A 9,686-nucleotide genomic window follows, 5' to 3' on the forward strand; every position below is an offset into this window, starting at 1 on the left:
CAACAAACATTATTTGACATCATCAAAAAGGGGGAGATTGTTGCAACCCATGACCCCGAGTTTGAGATTTTGATGATGAAAAATAATGTTGTCTTAATTATCTATTTATTGAATATTATTTTGTTAGCTATTGTCCGTGAGTACTAATATTTCAGGAAGATAACAAGCTACTCAGGACGACAGGAACACTCAAGAATGGGTAGAATAGGAGTATGAGTATGACAATGTATTTTTATTTTTTTTAATTTTATTTTCTTGAGTCTGGCCACACAATGCATAAAAGCTTGATCAACCATGCACACACATAGGGGGAGAGGGTTTTTTAAAAAGAAAAATTTGGTGATTTTCTTTCTCTGTAGATCGTACTGTACGAATTTATTTTGTACCGTACGATCTGAGCTTTTAGGATGATTCTATGAATAGATTGTACCGTATGAATCACAATCGTACTGTACGATATGTTCAAATCCAAAACCCTAGCCATCAAATTAACTTAAGTAAGTATTTTCTCCACCGTTCATATTGTATGAAGTAATTCATACTGTATGATTTATTTTTAATACTTACTTAAATTAACCCGTGATTAATGGAATAATTCAAGGCTCAATTTAAAATTGAATATTATGATGTACGATCCAGTTCGTACAATACGATGAACAGAGACGAATTCTGATCATCCTAGACAATCCATTAGTTTTTCCTCGTTGTACAGTACGATGTAGATCATACTATACGATGAACAGAGACGAATCTTAATCCTCCCAGAATTCATCCTAGATGATGCTTTGAATTTTGACCATTCGTACTGTACGATATATATCGTACAGTATGATGAACAGAGACTACATTTAACGATCAGTAATGTTGATTATCATACTATATGATTCATTATCGTACTGTACGATGTGGTGGGAAAATTTATGTATCACCACGCAGATTTGATTTTCTCCTATTTTGTAATCAAATACTACATTAAAAATAAAGTACAGTCTCAAGAGGCCAAAATAATATTCTACAATGGATTCAATATTAAAATAGGATTTTGAAAATTAATATTTTTATAATCAAACACAATTCAAAGAATAACATATTATTTTGAAAAATAAACATGAAATTCTTAATAATATGTTTAAAAATAGAAATAAGCTTTTTGAAAAATTTAATCATTCTTTTATTTAGATATGACAAAAAGAATATTATGTCATCTTAAAAGACTAATATAATATTCTTTAAGACATCCAAAAGCAAGAATGATTTTTATAAAATTCATTATTTCTAAAATTAAATATAACAAGCAAGAAATTATATTGTCTGAAAAGACAGTAATAACATCCTACAAGCATATTTAAGATTAGAAATAAAGTTATTTTTTAAAGATATCTGCATTCCCAAAGATTCTTCCCTTATTTTATATGAATAAAATAAGGTTTATTTTAGTCTGGGGTTCTCAAATCCCTATAGGAGCAAGCTCCTATAGTTAATTACATCCTAGGAGGGATACTCCTAAGAAAACTCTCGATTAAAGCAGTGATTTCATACCCTTTTGACTACAAAGTAAAAGACAAGTAAACAGAAGTAGGAATTTTCAAGGAGAAAGTTCAATGTTGAATATTTATTAGCGAGTCAAAGGAAGAAAGGTAGGAGATGCCGGATTCTGAGAAGCTCAGAGGCGATCTAAGTCTACCCTATGTTGGGCTTTACATTTTAAGAGAAAATTTTATGCTTAAGTTGACATTTTTATTAGAAATTTGGGATTATATTCCCGGAGGGTGAAGACTTAAGATCTAAAAAGAATATGCCACAGAACCTAAATCTAATTTGGGTACTACAAAATAGTGACCCGACTCTAACTAATGAAGTACAAATCTGGACTTATCCCGACCTGGATTGGGGAGCCAGCAACCACCTAGGTGCTTTAAAACCATGTTTCAAGTCTTTTATGAAAGATTGGTAGGGACGTTGCTTAAGTTTTAAGGAATTGGGGGCCGACATCTAAGAAAGTTCCTAATTAACCCCTCAACTTATGTAGAGTGAGTTATGCCTAAAAATACAATTAATATTTTAGACTCTTTTTAATTTGTATCTAATGCATGCTAATTGACTCGAATACATAAAATGAATATGAAGTAGTTTAAAAATTAGGCTTAGAAAATAGGTTTTTCCCTAGAGATTGCACAACTTCCCCTTGACAAAACTGCACCCTCATAGGTCAAGTGGTCTGCCAGAACCCGCAGGCGGGGAGGTGCCTAACAAGGAAGAGAAAGTATTAATATGCTTATGCTGACTCTCGGCGGTCCCGAGCTTACTTCTTAGATCGTTAGAGTTACTATGTGAGCCTAAAAATTTTATTAGAATTTCAAGTAAAAGAATTTTGAGCGTACCCTTACGAAAAAAATCTCTCCGATTCGAATTCAGGCTAAAACAAAACACGACATGCAAGGGCCCTAAAAAAAAAGCTACTGCACAAACAATGTAAACAAACAAATTAAATAATCCAAAATTATAATATCCAATGTCCATATTACACCCAGAATTTACAGAAAGGTAAAGTGGCCGGGCACCACTAACAACAAACCCGGATTCTAATCCTAAGAATGACACAAGTGATTTTTGAACTTGGATATATTGTTCCTTGAATCATTATTTCTTCATCTTCTTTCTTCAATCTTCTCGTTCTGTCTTTTCTTCTTCTACGAGCTTTTTGAGTTCGCCGAATTCTGATATCCAAATGAAAAGAAACTCACCCTAAGAGGGGTACTTTCTTTTCTATTTGGATATTGAATCATCCTAATTTGGCTTTCCAAATAAAAGAGAATAATCCATTAAGGTATATTCTCTTTTCTTCGGATTCTAAATTGAATGTAATATCCCATTTTCAAAATCACTTTCACAATTTTGACTCTTGATATATTATATTTACATTACATTACATTTCATTCCACAGAAAGAGAAGAAAAATCTAATCTACCTGCAGGGTTATCCTAAGCAATTTATAATAAAAATCATCCCAAGCAGTTATATATATGCATTTAAATTAAATCAATTAGCCACATTTGGCCACACTCTTTTTATTTGGGGGCTAAGCAATTGAAGCACCTGTAGCATTTACACAATTATTAATTAATTAGCCCCCCTTTTACTGCCCTGCATGAGTGTGGCCACCTGCAGAAAATCTTATTAACAACTAGATCGCTCCTAACCTACGGGTAATCTAATTGTCAAATCAAATCACATCACAGAGCTTAGTAAAAGTAAATAAATAAACACACCAATAATTTTACAACCAGCATACAATGAAACTCAAGAAAAAAGCCCGTCACTGTGCAGTAAGGAAATAAACACCGGCCTAACCTAAAGCTAAAATCGGTTGTCCTAAAAAATAATTCTAAGTGTGTGCAACAGGTTGTGTGGTTTTGATATGTCCTAGGTCAACTATTGGCTAAAGTTTTCTAATTAATTGAATTTTAATATAAAAAAAACATTTGCTAATCTTAAGGTGAGGTGTCACTAACTTTTCTATGTTATATGTTTCTATCTTAAAATGTGCATGCACCCTAAGTCTAAATTTTCTAAGACTCAATCCTTAATTATTGTCCTTAAGTGTCACTACTCTTGTATAGGAAGAAAAATTTGTTATTACTAACCCTTAGGACATTTCGCACGTGTAAATGTGTTTAGGGATCTAAAATCAAATAAAAGTAAGCCTAACAAAATTGAAGTTACTATAGGGACCTAAAGGATAAGGGTTCGCACAAACCACATCAAGGGGCCCCTAAAGGTTTTCTAAGTTTAGAATACTCACAATCACGGGGGGCTATGACTCGGTGGTTCTGCCCGTAGCACCTCTACCCGGTTGGATAGAGGCGACTGACGTCATTAGCTCCTTGCCCATTTGTTCACTTGACCGGTACCATTCCTCGCAGTTCATACAAATAAAACAGGAAAAATAAAGATTAGAAAGCACATTTGATAATTACTAATAAAATAATTGAAATTTATTAAAAATAAAGATTTACCTTTCTTCGGGCTTGATCACTAGTTCTGTTGACTTTGCTTTTGAAATCCTTTCACTTTCAACACTTACTTTATAATTTTTTTTAATATTCATTTCTACTCTTCTAAACTTACACAATTTTTACAAAACAAATACCTTACCTCTCACACTTATACAGTTCATCCTTCCTAAAATCACACTCTACGCTTTCTTTTCAGAACATTCCAATATTCGATGCACCTTTCAACACATTTTACTCCCCAATACATTCCACTTTTCAGAATTACTCTTATACTTTTCAGAACATATACTTTTCCTAGTAATGCCAAAATCATCACTTTAAACAAGACACACATTTAACTTTTCCATATACCTCTCTACAACACAAACCACTTTCATTTTTCCAAACTTACACAATTTTCACAAAACAAACACCTTAACTCTTATATTTGCACTCTTCTCCCTTCCCAAAATCACATTCTACACTTTTTAACACACGCATATTCCCCAAAAACACATTTTACTCTTCTAAACTTACACATGTCACATTCATATTTCACTTTTTACTTTTCAAAGCACATATTTTTCACCTTATTTCCCAAAACAAATACCTTTCTTTTCTTCTAATATTTACAAAAATGCCACAAGCAAATATTCATCTCTTTATATAAATGTCAAGACTCAGATCATTACCTCTCTTTTTTTTTTTTTTAAGTATATCATACAACACTCTAAATTTCCTTGTATAAGCTTCTATCACAAAGAAGGTTACTAATGCATATAACTTATGTCGCCAATTAGATGGAATAAAACAATTACAAAATACTTCTTCTCAAAACTCATAAAGCCATATAACAGGGACAAAATAATATTTTATTGAAACTATGAAAATCTCCACATCTTATCACATTCCAAAATAGAAAGTATATTGGAACTCAACATTTTATTATCATAAAATTTACTAAGAGAAATCCCAACATTTATATATGAAATATATTTATTTCTAAAAATAAAATAAAATACACTTCCCTTCCAATCTTCTCATTAAAATAAGTATTAATACTACAAGTGATCAGAACTAATAAAATTGGATTTATTAAAGGTTTATTGGAAAGAATACTTGTAAACATATATTCCTTTTTTTTAGTGCGAATAAACTCTTCATATATAACACAACTCTTATAAACATTTAGCTTCTTTAAAACTAACTAATTATTCAAAACCATCTAGAAAGTATTTACATATAAGGAAAACCTCGTCAAACTTATGCATACATTTGAAAATCAAATAAATGTGATATTCAGAAATTGTTATAGCAAGATTGATTTTACTTTTAAATTTATCTTTCTTTCCCGTTTTAGTTGTTACAGTTTTAAGAGAAGAAAATCAATATGAAAAGAAATAGATTGATTTATCAAAGAAATAAAGCAAGTGCAATAAATTGATTCAACAAGAAAGAAGATTTCGTTAGTGAAATAATTAATGGAATAACTATTTACCACTTCTTATCTTGAAGAGAAAATGTATATATTGATACAAATTTTTCCAATGGGTAAGAGTAAGAATAATAATAGAGAGAAAACAAGAAAAGAAGGAAGAGGGGTTTACCACTTCATGATGTCTTTGGGCGATTAAATCGCAAAAGGAAAAAAGAACAGATAGGCTTAGGACCTTGGTGTCGTGCGAATCAGAGAGGGAGACGGAGAGGGGCAGCTTGCAAATGAAAGCGTGAGAGGAGATCATGGAATGAGGTGGTTTCCAATTGCTGAGAGGGGCGGCTGGGCTTTGGTTTTGGCTTTCACGAACTGATAGAGGGGGAGAGACGTGGGGGGAGCAGTTGTGAGAGTGGAGTTTTGGGTGGTTCGTGGGTTGGATGGTTTTCCCGAAAATATGAGAGAGAGAGAGAGAGAAAGAGAGAGAGACATGGGGAGTGCAGTTTGTTCTTGATTTTTTTTTTTTAGAAAAAAATTCTAATCATATTTTATTTTAAAATATATTAAAGGCTTTAAATTAATCATAATTTAAAATAAACTTAGGAGTTAATTTATAATTCAAAATAATTTAGAGATTAATAATAAAAAAAATATTTTGATAATTTAAAAAAAATATTTTGAGTTAATTTAAAATTAAAAATAATTTAAAAAATGCTAATTTTATCTCAATTATAATGATTTGAATTTGAACGAGTCGAGGCGAATTTGATTTGATTTTGATTCGATTGATGAATTGATTTGAGCCCAATGATGTATCAATTTGATCGAAAATAAAATAGATTGAGTCGATCGACATCGACGAATCATAAATTGAGCTTGATTTGAGTACATTTTGGAGTTGAATTGAAATTGGATTAAATTGATTTTGATTCGAATTGAGTGATAGGTTCGAGTCGATGCTATGTCAGTGGGCGTCCACCTAAGGAAAATCCTATGGGCGACGTCTTCACTAGGCTACGAAAAACCTAAGTACTAGAGTTAATTCCGGGGAATTGACCTCGAATAATGAGGTCAACAAATGGACCCCTAATAGGCATGATAAACTTGCCAAAGTTTATCATGCGTATTGGCGTTGACCGAAATGATTAACTAGTTCCAGAGTTGAAGTTGAAGATCTGAATATATGAATTGAATGAATTTCGATGTTTGATAGAAAATCAAAATGAACAGTTTATAGAGATTCGAGTTGAGGAATGATTTGAAGTTTGTTAACAATACTGATGGCTTTAGTAAATGATAACTAATTAGATTAGTATCATTAAGTAAAGTCAATGTATGAAAGAATGAGCATAGTGATTTGAAAGAAATTTGATATGAAAGTAGGAGCTTGAATGTGATTTTGATTTGAAAATAATTTTGATAAGACTAGAGTCTTCTTTCTAGTTCAAGAGAAAGGATGCTACCAAGTGGGTACTTACACCTAACTCAAAAAACTAGAGAGCGTCTTCTAAGAAAAGAGAGTAACCTATGGAATAGATTATATCTAATCTCGAAAGGTTTAAATTTTAAATTTTACTAGGATGGTGCCACGAGGGGCGTTCTCCAACTCTAGCAAATGATTGTGAGGAAAGGATGCCTAAGTGTGGGGACTCACACATAATCTCAGAGGATCAAATGATCATATGGAAAGGAAGCCTAAGTGTGGGGACTCATACCTAACCATAGAGGATCGATTTAAGATTTAAGATTTAATGAAGAGAAGATGCCACTAGGGATGCTTATACTTCACTTTGGGATGAAGATTAGGATGCCACTAGGGATGCTTACACCTAACTTCAAGGATGTCAATAGGATGCCGTAAAAGCAAACTTAGACCTAAAGATGGATTTAAACATATTTGGCTGCCGTAAGAGCGGACTTAAGCCAGAAAGTCAGCAGGATGCCGTAAAAGCGGAATTAGACCTAAACACGGATTTAAACAGGTTTGGAAGCCGTAAGAGCGGACTTAAGCCAGAAAGTCAATAGGATGTCGTACAAGTGGACTTAGACCTAAAGACTGATTTAATCAGGTTTGGCTACCGTAAGAGCGGACTTAAGCCAGAAGGCCAATATGATGCTGTAAAAGCGGACTTAGACGTAAAGACAGATTTAATCAAGTTTGGCTACCGTAAGAGCGAACTTAAGCCAGAAAGTCAGTAGAATGCCGTAAAAGCAGACTTAGACCTAAAGACAGATTTGATCAGGATTGGCTGCCGTAAGAGCGAACTTATGCCAGAATGTCAATAGGATGTCGTAAAATCAGACTTAGACCTAAAGACAGATTTAATCAGGTTGGCTGCCGTAAGAGCAGACTTATGCCAGAAAGTCAATAGGATGCCATAAAAGCAGACTTAGACCTAAAGGCAGATTTGATCATGATTGGCTATAGTAAGAGAAGACTTATGCCAGAAAGTCAATAGGATGCCGTAAAAGCAGACTTAGACCTAAAGATGGATTTAATCAGGTTGGCTGCCGTAAGAGCGGACTTATGCCAGAAAGTTGATAGGATGTCGTAAAAGCGACTTAGACCTAAAGACGGATTTAATCAGGATGGTGAAATTTTAAAGTAAAGTTGATTTCTTTAAGGCTTTGGATATTTTTCTCTCCATCACAAATGACATTGATAATTTGCAAATGTTCTACTAGAGATCATAAGCATTTATATATGTCATTTCTAGAATGGAAAGAAAAAATATTTTGAAGATTGATAGACTTGAAAATCTTTTGATTAAAATTTTGTTTTATCCTTCATTATAAATGATCTTTATAACTTACAAATAATCCACTAAGGATTATGTTTTTATATAATATCATCACATGTGAGGAAAATAAAAGGGGAGTAGTTTGATTATCTTTGATAAGTAAAGACTTATTAAAGAATCTAGACCACCAAAGGAGAAATGCAAGATTTTGTTTAAAGATTGATTCTATGATTGAATTTGTCTAGAATAACTCAAAGAAAATCATATCAATTTTCTAGAGACCTCATTTGGATGTTCCAGGAGAACTAAATGCAACATGATAAAATTTTCCTTAGAAAATTTAAACTTTTGCATGAGTTGGTTAAGAACAAGGAGAATATTTGAGCATCCTTTATAGTGACAACACTAAGGAATATCAAATTCTCATAATGATTGAGAAAGTTTGATTTTCATCAAAAAGTGAAAGCATTATCTTTCATTTGATAATTTTCTTATAATATTTAAAAGTGATCGCTTAAGTTTTAATCATCTTAACCCAATGAAAAAGACATGGGAAAAGATTCAAAAACTCAACGAAAGATGGGTTGACTCCTCCTAAATTATAAATTGAATATAACCAAAATGAATTTTAATCAAATAGTCAAAACTTAACAACTTTCTTTCAAAGAAACTTGTAGTTTCAAATATTTTGAATTTCAATGCTATAGAAAGATTCTTTAATGGGGATAGAGTTGTTTAGACTCTAACATCCGATTCTAGTTTATGATAAAGATATATCTTATATTGAATTTTATATCTATTTAACGAAGTTACCATGGACTTTATCGGGAATAGAATTCTTCTAATTCTAACATCTGAGATAAGTTAATCATGGACCAAGTCAAATTGTAGCTTGATTTTGTTTTAAAGTTTGACAAAGATTCAAACAAAAGGTATCATTGACCTCACTAAGGATAGAACTCCTCATGTTCTAACATCCTAGTTCAGTCAATAATAGATTTAAATTTGTATGATATCTACTCAATGGTGAATGAGAACATTAGACAATCATCTCAGAACCAACTAAGGGATGTCCTTTAGTTTAGTTTCAAAATTTTGAATCTAAAGAAAGTAATTTTTATATCCATAAATATCACTATAGATCATCCAGCATCAGGACCCTGTCTAGAATCTCATTCAAATTGGAAGATGTTCAAAAGAGAGTTGCAGATATTTGGATAATAGTTTGTTTATGCATCTCAATTAGGTTAGATATATGAAACCCAATAATGCACAATCAACACCATTATAATTTCATTTAGATTGATCATCTATGTGATTTTTCTTGAAAATGATTTGAAGATATGAACTGAACTACTCAAATTGCTAACTAGAGAGGTCTCAAGATTTAGATTTTGTTAACCCAGATCAAAACTCCCCAAAAGCAAAATTGGGATTTTCTTCTTCATATTTTTCTTCTTTTTTGAATTAAAAATTATATCAAAAGAGAATCAAATTGGAGGTAGAAATTTAATATTT

The sequence above is a fragment of the Dendrobium catenatum genome, unplaced genomic scaffold (genome assembly GCF_001605985.2).
Source record: "Dendrobium catenatum unplaced genomic scaffold, ASM160598v2 fragScaff_scaffold_464, whole genome shotgun sequence".
Taxonomy (NCBI): Eukaryota; Viridiplantae; Streptophyta; class Magnoliopsida; order Asparagales; family Orchidaceae; genus Dendrobium; species Dendrobium catenatum.